This window comes from Lipotes vexillifer, unplaced genomic scaffold (genome assembly GCF_000442215.2).
Source record: "Lipotes vexillifer unplaced genomic scaffold, Lipotes_vexillifer_v1.1 scaffold625, whole genome shotgun sequence".
Taxonomy (NCBI): Eukaryota; Metazoa; Chordata; class Mammalia; order Artiodactyla; family Lipotidae; genus Lipotes; species Lipotes vexillifer.
Window position 1 is genome coordinate 1,266,254 of NW_006771655.1, and position 12,575 is coordinate 1,278,828.

Consider the following 12,575-nt stretch of genomic DNA (forward strand, 5'->3'; position numbering starts at 1 on the left):
CCTGCTGAGGGGATAACTCATCAGAGAAGACCTGCCCAGGACCCCACGGGACCTGGGTGGCCGGGTGTCCTCACGGAGGGCTCAGAGCCCCTTCCACTGCAGCCGAGCCGGGGCCTCAGCCTTTCCCGCTCCCACCCTGACCCCTTCTGCCCAAACACACACCAAAGACACCGCCGCTGGCCGGGACCCCGGAGGTCCTTCCGCAGGGGACTCGCTGCTGAGGTGGTGAGGACCCGCCTCGGGGCACAGCTGAGCCCTTTCCAAGTGGGGCGCCCTGCCTGCCCTCTGCTCCTGCCCAGTGACCCACTCCTGCTGATTTTATTCTGCGTCCGTGAACTTCCCGTCCAGTCGGCTGCCCTGGAGGTATTTTCACGTGGCTCTGACCCTTCCAGGACCACCCAGCCTGCCCCCAAGCCACACATCTCGTGGTTCTCGCCACCTTCTGAGGCAGCTTCGAATTCTGCCTGCCCCAGTCTCTCTGCCCAACTCGCGCCGCCTTGCAGAGCCCCAGGGCCTGTCCCCGCGGGAGAACAGCGGGGGACACGAGTCACCACGAGCCAGGGAAGCCTCTGAGCTCTCGTCAGGTCCCTGCGTCCCTGTCCCAGGCAGGCTGGCAGGTGGTCATGGGAGGGTGGCGCGAGAATTCAAACGACCTTGGTAAACTGGAGAAACGGGCGCGGAGGATGAGAGGGGGACAGCAAACGCGGGGCCGGGCGGCCTGAGTCCCCAAGAAACTGAACGCAGAACTCCAAATACCCTTGACTAAACACGTGAAAATGGCTTGGCAGCTCCTCAGAAACCTAGAATCACCACGTGACCCGGCGGTTTCACTGCTGGGTCCACACCCAGAAGTGCAAACTGGTTCTCTCACAAGTCCTCGTACGCACGCGTTCACGCCGCTCTGCTCACAGCAGCCAAGGGCACAAGCAACACGAGTGTCCATCGAGGGATGATGGAGAAGCAAACGGCGGGGCAGCCACAGGATGGACACTACTCAGCCGAGGAAAGGAGGGGGGCCCTGACGCCCGCTACGGCGTGGGTGGGCCTCGAAAGCGTGATGCTGAGAGAGAGGCCAGACTCCAAAGGCCACGTACTGTATGATTCCATTTCATAAAATACGCAGAATAGGTAAACCCATAGACACAGAATGCAGACTGGTGGGCACCAGGGGCTGGGGGAGGTGGGGAAAGGGAGTGGCAGCCTGACGGGCACGGGTGGGTGGAGCCCGGCAAAGGTTTCAGAACTAGACGGAGGTGGTGGGTGTGTGCTGCAGAGGCGCTAACTCGTGAACCGTACAGGCTAACACGGTTCACTTTACGTTTATCATGATTTCACCTCGGTTAGAAAGCATCAAAATAAAACATGGGATGACCAGCCAAAAACATATGGCGGGGAAAGGGCAGGAGATCAGAGCGGGTAACGAGCCCGGGAGGCAGCACAGCAGCGAGCCGTTCAAGTGACATCGGGAGGATGCGGCCGGAGTCCAGGGCCCTGCACCGAGGCGGCCAGCTCTCCACGTCTTCAGCGCCGGACCCCACAGAAGGGGCTGCGGGTTGGCTGTGGGGCTTTCGCTCTGACGAGTGTAACCTACAAGTGTAGGGTGGGGACACCCGAGGTCACCCCCCTTCCCCGACCCCAGCAGCTCTCTGGCTCCTTTTTAAAAGACCTGGATTTGAATGGAGTCCGCATTCTGGGGGCTCAGGTGGGTGCCGCATGTCTCTGCGGGCCCAGCCGTCACGACCTAATGGCACCACATAGTCCCAAACGCCCACACGTCCGCAAGACGCACCCAGCCCTCCGCTCCTTCACGCGGCCGGCGAGCTCCTTCGGGTCGGGGCAGCACCAGGCCTTTGGGAAGCCCCGATGAACGGGGACCCCCTGGCCCCCCACTATCCCCCCCCCGCCACAGGCCGCCAGAAGGCGATGTTCTAATTCTGTGCTGTGCCGGCACCTTCCACGTGCCCCGGCGCAGGGCTGATCACGCCCAGTTCTCGCTCAAACACAGCGCGTGTCGAAGATCTACACTGCTCACGGATGAGGGAAGCAGCAGGTGCGAAGGTGGTTCAGGGGAGAGCGCCCGAGGGGAGTCTGAGTCAGCGCGGGGAAGGAGGCCGCAAGGAGACGGCAACATGCAACGTGAAACCGGCCAAAAGAGCAGCACAGCGGCAAAACCTCCGGGTTTGCGGCTGCTACGGGTTTGCAGCTCACTTTACAGGGTCTGGGCCAAATCCTAAATGGTAAGTCAAACACAGTCAGAGTCCTTAAGGCAGAAGAGCCTTAGGCAGACTTACTCAACAAGGCTCTAGTTCTGGCTGGCGCCTGCAACCTCCGGCCCACAGGCCGAACCCGGCCCACCTCCTGCTTTGTAAATAAAGTTTCACTGGCGCACGGCCTCGCTCACCGGTTCGTGGCGTACGGCCGGCCCCACGTTCATGCTCTCACAGTGGAGCCGCGAAGCTGCAGCGGAGACCCCCTGGCTCCCGAACCTGTGTGTTTACCACGCGACCTACCCTGCCTGCGTCCCGCCCCAGGGCACGCGGTGTGTCTTCCGCCTCCTCCCGAGGCGTCTTCCACGCTTGCTGTCACTTGTCCCACGAGCCCCCAAGGTGGGTTCAGGGTCTGACTCGCCACTGAAGCCCCAGCACCTCCCCCAGGGTCCAGCCCAAACTCGGGGCCCGACCCGTTGGTTTAACACATGAATGAATACACAGACAAACATGTGTGTGACTTCCAAGGCAGTATTGAAAACGGGCTGCCTGGCACTGAGCTCCAGAAACAAATTATTACCGAAAACATGATTGTAGTTCTAGACCTCGGCGGAGGCCGGGGTTAAATTTCTACAATAAAAGGTTTACATTTGGATCTAAAGAGACAGGAGGCTTCTCGGTGCGGAAGGGGAGTCCTCTGATCCCTGCTGGGCTCCTTGGGCTCTCTGGTTGGATTTCAAGACCATCAAGACGACGGACTTTCTAGAAGCAAGCGGCCGCTCCCTACGATGCGCTAGGCAGAGAGTGTGGCAGGATTCTTTAAAGTTAAAACAAACCAGAGCTCCGTGGGGAGGCTGGGATTTTAACAATTTTTTTTCCTTCTTTTTCTTTTAAAGCTAACAAACAGCACTTTACAATACTTATTACACGAGCAGAAATGCCACGCGTTTCAAATGCCACTCAGTGGGGGTGGTCATTAGGGCCCATCGGGGAGCCCGCTGTCCTCTGCTAAAGCCCCAGGGGAGGCTGCCCCACTGCCCACCTCCACGGGAGGGCTCTGGGCCGCTGCTCCCACAGCCCGCCTGCACTTGGCGCCTTCGGACACACCTGCTCTTTCAGTTCCTGGGGTCCCACACCCCGCCAGCCTTGCCAAGTGGTTTTTCCATCAGAGCTCGAGTTGCCATGGCCGCCGTTGCCATGATGAGCTCAGCACCCGGAGGTCAGGGATCAGTGGCCACTCAGAGGACAGGCATTGACCTGGCCCACAAGGTAACTGCACGCAGAGAGGAAGCACGTGGACCTGCAGCTGCGCAGGGAGAGGACGAGCCGGACGGGGAGGGTGGGAGGCAGCAGCTCTCCTTTCATCCAGAGCTAAGGAGAGAGGAAAAGATGCTCCAAGAATCCACTCTATGGAAACCTGCCAAACCCTGGTGTCAGGAGGAAAACCTGCCTGCCAAGCAACCTGCACAGCTCCCGAGTCCCCTCGGGCTCCGAGCTGTGTCCCCTTGCCTGAGCCAGAGGAGTCTCCCAGGGAGCCCCGGACAGCTGGGGCCCCTCCGCGTGGCACTGCTGGCAGATCGCGGCACAGCCAGGAGAGGACTCAGGGTGGACAGGGCTCGAGGCCAGTTCCCGAAGAGTCTGGACAGCCTGCAACCCTCGTGAGCTGGTGGGGGCAGGGCGGGGTGCCTTTGGCACTGACTGAGTTTCCCTGCTCCGAAACAGCCAGAAGCAGGGTCCCCGCCCTCCCCGCTCCTCCCCAGTACCTTGCTAGCTGCTTATTCAGTTACTTTTTAACTATTTAACACTTTTTTTTTTTTTTGCGGTACGCGGGCCCCTCACTGTTGTGGCCTCTCCCGTTGCGGAGCACAAGCTCCGGACGCGCAGGCCCAGCGGCCGTGGCTCACGGGCCCAGCCGCTCCGCGGCATGTGGGATCTCCCCGGACCGGGGCACAAACCCGCGTCCCCTGCATCGGCAGGCGGACTCTCAACCACTGCGCCGCCGGAGAAGCCCTTTAACACTCTTCTTATCTTCGGAAGCAGGAGGGCTGTGAAATGACCATTTGGTCCTCTGCCTTAAACGCCCCTCCATCTCAAATGCTGCTCTCCTGGGGCTGTGACCCTGGGTACTCCTGGCCCCGTCTGGCTTCCCAGCCACCTCTCCTCTGCTTCCTCCTTTGCCTGCAGTGACCCCGAAACTACGTCTCTCCCGGGTCCATCCCGGCCCCTCCTTTCTCCCCTCAGCAGTGTCCTCCTTCTCCCTGGCATTTGACGTCCCTCCACGAGGACGGCTCGGACCCCGGCGCGGCCTTCGTGCCTCCTGACCGCCGGGAGGACGTTCCTGCTTCCAGCCTCTGAGCCAGGGCCTCATCCCCGACGCTTGCTGCCCGCCCCCCCCCCCCCCCCCCCCACCTGCCACTCTCTCAATACTGCTAAGCATCTGTGGGTCACTGCTTCTATCATCGTGTTCCACCCCCACTCCGGGCGCACCACCACCACCATCACCACACACACACACACACACACACACACACACACACAAGTGACACTGAAATTTAACCAAGAAGGCCAAGCAAGAGTATGCCACCCCTTTGGTGTCCAGCCTGGCAGCCACAATGCTAGGGAGGAGCAGGGGAAGGAAGCCAGGCTGGGAGACTTCTTATGCTGGCAGTAGCAATAGAGCATTGGGGACACCAAGCTATGCTGAGACCAGGTGCTTGAATATCACAGAGCCAACATGAGACCACTGCAGAACTATTTTTATGGCTCCTCCAAGGAAGGAATCCCTCCACTCCACTCCTCGGTTGTTCACGGGTGGGCTCAGTGGTGCTTCACTGCAGGATCCACAATGATGGCTGTTACAGTGGTGTTTTTTCCTTTCACGGGACCTTGAGCTACCGTGGCAGCTGTTGGCACTTCCAGATGTTCATGACACACCCTACCTTTGGGGCTCCACAGTTAGGGGCTATGCCTTTGGCTCCAGTTAAGGTCTTCGGGACCATAGGGACTGTAAGCCAGGGTGTGCAGAACAAGTTGGCAGTGCTGGGACTGGCACTACTTGCTAGCTACATCAGGATGGCATGGTTCATAGATTGTGCCTGCCAGGCAAATTTGTCCTGGAGAATTTCTCTTCCAGGAAGCACCTAGAAGCTGAAAGGAATCTCGATGACCTTCTGGTGGCATCCAAGGCCCAATCAGGATGTACTTTGAGGGGAACAGGGAATGTTAGCACTTAGCTCTTTTGTGTAAGAGAGCGAGAGTTTGTCTCCAGTGCAGGCCTAAAATCCCAGCTTCCATTTCCCACTGGTGTTTGGGTGGAGGAAAATGGAGCAAATGGCTTTCACAACTCTAAATCATTATACAGATGTAAGGCTGTATTATTCTTCCTGCTGCTGCTATTCCCATTACCCTGGATTTCCCGGCCCAGAATTTTTGTCTGAAAAAGAAATGTGGAGAAAGCTCATGGACCAAAGAACCTGGAGCCGTGACTCCAAAGTGGCTGGGAGGCATCGCCCAGACCGGCAGATCGACTGCTCGAGGCTGAGCTCCACGAGCTGGCTGGCTGGCAGGCATGCAGCACACTCCTGTGATGTCACCTCTCCAGTTACTTGTGCCTATCCCTCCACATGGAGCCAGAAGATTTAGGCACAGGAGGGGAGAAAAAATGAATCATAGGCTATTTTAGAAATTGCTTCGATTCCGTTTGAGACTGCAGTAGTCCCTTGTAAGTTAAGACCAGAGCACCCGAAACATCAGGGTAACATCCTTTAAGTGCTGATATCCTATAAATGCCAGAAGCCTGGGGGATTAATTCACAGCCTCAGGTTCTAATTCAGGTCAGAGGCAGGAAAGTGGTAATTAGTGGTTATACTTAATTGTCATTGAAAGGCTTTCTGATAACAGGGGGGATCTATATTCCAAGAAAAACAATATAGTTGACAATTTAGAGCTAAAAACTAAAATCAGCGATCCATTTCAGCACATGCCCAAGGCTTCATAGAAATCCTTTGTTCTGCCATTGTTCCCAGGTGAAGAGTGAGACCCTGAAGCCCGGTGTGATGGAGCAGCAGCTGGGGAACTTGCTCTAGCCTTAGATCACACTAGATGGGCCTCCTCCCCATCTTAAAATTGTTCAGAGGCTCCCCATGGTCTCTAGGGTAAGACCATGGTCTTCTAGTCTCTTGATAATGTGGCCTCTGACCATCTCTGCAGCTTCATAGCACACCTCCCACCCCTGTCCCTGACCCTCATCCTGTGCTCTGGCCACAAAAACTTTGCAGGTGCCTTTATACATCCTGCTCTGTTCCTGCTGCCTGGAACATTCTCTCTCCCTTTGCCCTTCAAGATGCCACCTCCTCCGTGAAGCCTTCCATGCCCTCTCTTTGTATGCCCTCAGCACTCTGTACAGACTGGTATTATATGGACTTGTTGCTAGGGACTATGATGTGTTTGTCTCCATATATGCCTTCCTTGCTAGACTGAGCACCCCTTGAGGGCAAGAATTGTGTCTTGTTCTCCTCTGTGGCCCCAGCACCCAGCATAGGGCCTAGCCCACTGTAGACATGGGGAGGGGGTGCCACATCCAAGATTCGCAGATGCTAAAGGCTCATGGCAGCAAAGCAGCCCAAGCACCAGCTGTCCAAAAGTGATCCCTTTGATAATTTTTCCCAAAATGTGCCTCATATACCTCTGCATGAGAGACAATTTGAGGTGACACAAAGACATTTTTCATTTAATAGTCATATTTATTTTAATGTATGTTTTAAAATCTAAGCACAATATTACTGTTATCATTATTGTTATCATTACTTAGGATAAATGAGGCCCCCCCCCCCCGCCTCTGCCCGATGCTGGGAGGCCCCTCGGCCTCTCTTACCTTCACTTGATTTCACTGACAGGACCCCAGTTTAGAAGCTCCTGACCGACTGCTTGAACTATTTGGATAGTCAATCTCAGTGACTTAAAAGAAAAGAATGACATCTCTTAGAAAAGCCTCTCTTCCTTAAAACAGACCAAAGTTCAGGGCTGCCGGCTAGCCTGCCCTCGTGTCTGGTCATGGCCACTGGCCTAGCGAGCCTGCTTCCCTGATGAGCAGCTAGAAAGTCACAGGTCAGATGGAGCCCCCGGCTGTTGATCTCAGGAAGGCCCCCCTTCCCCATCGGTCACCCTACACAGCCCAGCCTACAATGCCCACAACACTCAGGCCTCAGAAATTTCTGGGCCTCACCTGTTGCGGCCATAAAGTGAGAGACGGGGTCGACATCCAGTTCGGACGGCACACGGCTTTAACCCCCGGCCCAGGCTCCACTGAATGGCCTTCACTGTCCGCAGACTCGAGGCCGGCCCCCCAGTCTTACCTCCCCCGATGCGCGCCTGGGTTTTTGCCACCTTATTCACATCCCCTCTGAAATATCCTTCTAGGAACCAATTTTTCCATAAAGTCCTCCCCTACCCAAGAAGAGGCTTCTCCTGGAAGCCACCTGTGCACGCATGACTGTCCCTGCACTGGGGGCCCCTGGGGGCCTGCCTCCCTTGAGTCTGTGGGCCCCCTGTGTCTGGCCCAAGCCCCGCATACAAGAGTGGTTCCACGACGCCGGGCGGCTCGGGACCAGTCTCGGCACCCCGCCCGCCCTCCAGCCGCAGTCTCCGTCCGTCCTGCCGTGGGACCCTGGACCCCCGGTTCCTCTCCTGCTTGCCTCGACAGCGAGGCTGGCCTCCTCCATGTCTGTCACAAGTGTTGGGGGGACGGCATCTCTGTCTGTCCCCTCTCTCCCGTCAGACACGAAGCCTCTCAAGGACAAACAGGACTGCCCACGCCGTCCTGCACCCCGTGGCGGGGTTTGGTGCCACCTTCTAAGATTCTGCAGTGCCGGCGAGGATTGGGCCCCATCACTCACGGAGCGGGGTGTGTGTGGAGGGTCGGGAAAGGGACTGGAACACCGGAACCGGCCCGACACGTGCTCGTGTGATGCGGGGACCTGGCCTTGGGGCTCCGAAGTGAAGGTCCGTCGGGAGACTCTGCTGGGGTGAAGCGTGGGGAGTGCCGAGACACCCTGGCACATGCTCAGAGACCAGGAGATGCAGGCTCTTGCCGACCTTTTCAGACACAAACAATCTCCACCCTTAGTAAAGGTGCTGCAGGCTGCTCACACCGGCTCCTGCCTCCCCTCCGGTCTCACCTCCCATCACCACCTGCTCACACGGGGCCCGACCACGCAGCTGCTCAGCCCTCACCACGGGTGTATCAGCCACAGTTCTAGTTTCTGTATTTCGTGCCCTGACATCCGGGGCCTGGCTGACCCAGCTGGGACTGCCCCTCCCGGGGCAGCCGGGTCCTAGAGATGACAAACAACTCACCTGTGAGCACACCTTTCCAATGCAAACCAACCAACCCAGAGCCCTCACCCCACCCCCTCCTCCACGGGGCTCCCACACTCTGGACCACTGTCCCCCTGCCCTCAGCACCCAGGGCAGGTACCAGACAACCAGGGACGGGCCCTGTGCCCCACAGCCTGCTGGAATGATCCAGACTAGCCAGTCCTCAGCCTGCCCACCCTGTCTTGTCCACTCCTTCCACGGAAACCACAGGGAAGTCTCTCTCTGGTCCACAGTGAGGTCTCTGGTCCACACTCCCCCGTCTGCCTCCTGACACACGCTGGTGCTTCCTTGTGTGGCCCTGCCTGGCATCATGTGCTCCCTCCTCTTGGGATCTGTGAGTAACAAATGGTCTTTTCAGGGAGTTGTCTCCTGATCCACTGGCCTCACTCTACCTGACTAGAAATGAAATTCACATTTTAAAACAGCGGGTGCCATGCCTTTCACTCTGCTATTCTCTCTGTTTGGAATGCCCTGCTCCCCATCAAAATACTGTGCATCCTTCAAGGCCCAACTTAGAGTTCGCCTCCTACATGGAGCCCTCCTTGATTACCCTATTCTGTTACCCATTTTCTTTCTGCTACTGTCTTGGCAACATTTTTTATAACAATTCTCACAAGCCTCATTTTTATTATTATATTACATCTCAATCATCCCTCCCACATTTCCGCCCAGATTGTGAGTTTCTGGAGGTGGGTACTAAAAGTTTTCCATCTTTGTAATCTAGTATGTAGCATGAATCCTGAAACCTATATGACAGTAGATGCTTAATAAATGTTTGCTGGATGAATGTATGACTAAATGAAACAAGTATAAAACCTAATGACCAGAAAAATGAAACATACAGGCAAATCTAAAATTCCAACAAGAGAATTAGGATGGAAGAATTTGAGCGGTCCTCAAAAAGAACAGGAAAATATTACTCTTGTAAAATTTAATTTAGTTTGACAGTTGTGATTTATATGTGCATTGACCTCTATTTTTTGAAAATGACATTTGTAGTAAAACGCGTCCCTCAGTTGTACTTGAGTTGTCACTTAACGCTGCAGTATTTTCCTCTGTCTTATTTTTAAAAGTCCCATAACAGGACCGAAAAGGATCTGACAGACTAATGAACAAAAAAGCCACTTCAAACCGCTCATCTTGTACAGATTTCCTATGCAAGTTGAGAAATAAAAGAGAAAAGTCATCATAAGGGTGTTATTATGGACAATCAATCAAACAATAAACATTTTGAAATATCTGAGTGTATATTTCACTGTCACCTATCCCCTCAGCACCTAAGCGCGCAGGCAGAGGCACTACACCAGAACAGAGCTGAAGCCCGTCTCGGCAACTTTACCCAGATGGCTGGGCCATTGTTGAAGAAACCATCAGAGAAGTGACAGCCCTCTTATGCATCTGTGACAGACTGTTCAGAAAAAATGTCACTCTTTTTCTTCCTATTATGAAAAAGAAATTCAACCACAGTCAAGGCGTATTACAATTGAAATGGTGACAGATACTTATCGAAAGGGCCACGAACAGCCCTAATATCCACCCATATCGAGGGAAGGAGGAGAGATAATTAGCAATCAGAAATCCCCAACTCCAGACCTCAAAGTGATGAGATAAAAAGCATCTGGCCTGTGACCCTGCCAGAGACAAAGAGCACACCGTCGGAGGTAGAAAATACATAAACTGGAAGGATGGAAGGATGGAAGGTCTCTACTGGGAAAGGGGACCAGGGACGGCTGGACTCGGGATGGTTTGGGCTCCCTGTGACTACACTCTCCCACCAGCAGCTGGACGCCCAGCTGGCTTCTGGCTGCACGAGCTGCTCCTTCCCAGCTGCACCCACACTGCCCCCACTGGGGACGCGGCCCACCTGCTCCTCTGACCGGAGGCCCGCATGGAACTCCAGCACCTCCTGTCCTGAGCACCAGCAGGTCGCTGACCTTGGTGGGCCCAGCCTGGTGGGGCTGGCCTGGCGGTCGGCTTGACTCTGCAGTATTTCCCGGGGCTGAACCCTGCGCTGTCTCCACGGGCCTGTGCCAGGAACACCCCCAGTGCAAGGACAGTCCTTCCTCGGAGCCACAGCTACTCAAGCAGCAATCTGAGTCCAAACATTTGCCTTGGCTTTAATACTTTTATTATGTGCTGTGTTTATTAAGTGCTTAATAAGTGTGAGTCCGACGCTGAGGCTCTCAAGGCGTTGTTACTCTCCCAACGTTTTCCCGAGGGAGCGAGCCCAGGAGAGGCGGCAGGACTCGTTCTGTGTGCCAGCCCCGTCCCTGTGGCCCTTGGCAGCGCGACGGGTCTCCTACACCCCTGGCAGCCTTGTGCCGAGGACGGCTCCTCTCTGATGTGCCCGGTTTCCGCTCTGGCACCATCTTCGCTGGTCAGCCTGTCCCTCCCCGGCCTTCCCGGGGCCACGTACTTCCTGGAAGGTCCCAGCCGGTCCCATCCTGCGAACAGCCTGGCCCAGCTGAGGATGGAACACTGGATGGTCCCGGGCAGAGCCGGGCATCTGAGTATCTTGCTGCAGGGAACCTCCGATCTTTCTAAGCCTCGATGTTTCCCAACTTGCTATTTAACACGTTTATGGACTGTTAAAGAGAAAAAATCACTGGGAATGCATTCACAGCACAGCAGACCGTTGAGAGCAACATTTCGGAGAGCTGCTCCCCCGATGTGGGCGCACCTCCCCGTCCCCGTTCTAAAGGAGGGTCGTGGACGGAGCCTCCCCGGAGGCCCGCGGCTGTCTGCTTCTCCCTCACTTGCCGTGAGGGTCCGGCGCCCTGTTTCTTCCGAGTTCCTCTTCCCTCCGCGCTGGAGATGCGGGCACCCGGAGGTCAGCTCGGGACTGGAACCCACCGGCCCTCGGCGCGCGGGGAGTGGGTGCAGGCGTGGAGGGGACAGGTGAGGCCTCGGACGGGCAGGAGGGCTCCCAACCCGGAACTCCCAGGCAGCGTGCTGGCTGCAAGCCCAGCAGCCTGGGCCTCAACTGTGACAAAACAAAGTGTGTTTCCCGAGAACTCAACGCCAGGAGAGATTTACTGGGAGAGGCCTGGACCAGGTATGATGGGGACACGCGGGGCCGCATACACCCCGAAAGATTTCTCTCGGGGGAGCACGTCAGCAGAAAGAAAAGGAAACAAAGCCCAGGCTTCCACTCTTCAGCCCCTGATCCGGTCCCTTGGGGGGACGTGTACTTGGGAGACAGAGCGTCACTCCACCCCGTACCCCAAGTTCTCCACGGAAGGTGTGTCTCCAAATGCCACTGCCGTAGACACTGCTGGGCCACCTCGGGCATCTGTGAGCGCCTCGCCCGCGGCTCCTGGGCACTGGCCTGCCACCTCCGCTGCTCTGTAGTTATCTGGAGACCAGCACTCAGCAGCCCACGCTGCATTTTATTAGCCCATAACACTCCCTGAAACAGTGCCTGTTAAGAAAATGGCGACTATTATGCACAAATAAGCACTAAATGGGCTTTTTCTTTACATTTTCGGATGGAACCAGTTTTATCTGCACCCAAGTGCTACCACCAGCATCTTCATTACAGAAAACCTTGCTCAGAGCAGCCTTTGGAGAAGCCCGGGTGTTATCATGGTGATTAGACACAGCCAACAGCTGCGAACGGCGGGGCTCCCAGACGCACCGGGCCGGCAAGCAGGATCAGAGGAAAAGACGTCACATTTGCAATCGCCCCTTTTACCGCACACCATGAAAGTGTGGGAGGAGACGTTTTGCTCACTCTACAGTCAAAGGTTACTAATTAAGCAAAGCATTACGGAACCAGAACTACCCATGAGAGCTGCTATTTAATTTTTTTTTTTTTTTTTTTTTTTTTTTTTTTTTTTTTTTTTCGGTTCCCGGGCCCCCCCACTGTTGGGGCCTCTCCCGTGGTGGAGCACAGGCTCCAGATGCGCAGGCTTAGCAGCCATGGCTCACAGGCCCAGCCGCTCCGTGGCATGTGGGATCTTCCCGGACCGGGGCACGAACCTGTGTGCCCTG

The 12,575-nt window shown here is 55.9% G+C and overlaps 1 protein-coding gene across 1 annotated transcript in view; it reads right to left on the reverse strand.

Moving 5' to 3' along the window:
- Window positions 1–12,575, reverse strand: part of SDK1 (sidekick cell adhesion molecule 1) — a gene marked incomplete at its 5' end in the record, with an annotated part of 365,000 nt that overhangs the window by 119,816 nt on the left and 232,609 nt on the right. The gene's annotated exons all lie outside the window — the stretch shown is intronic.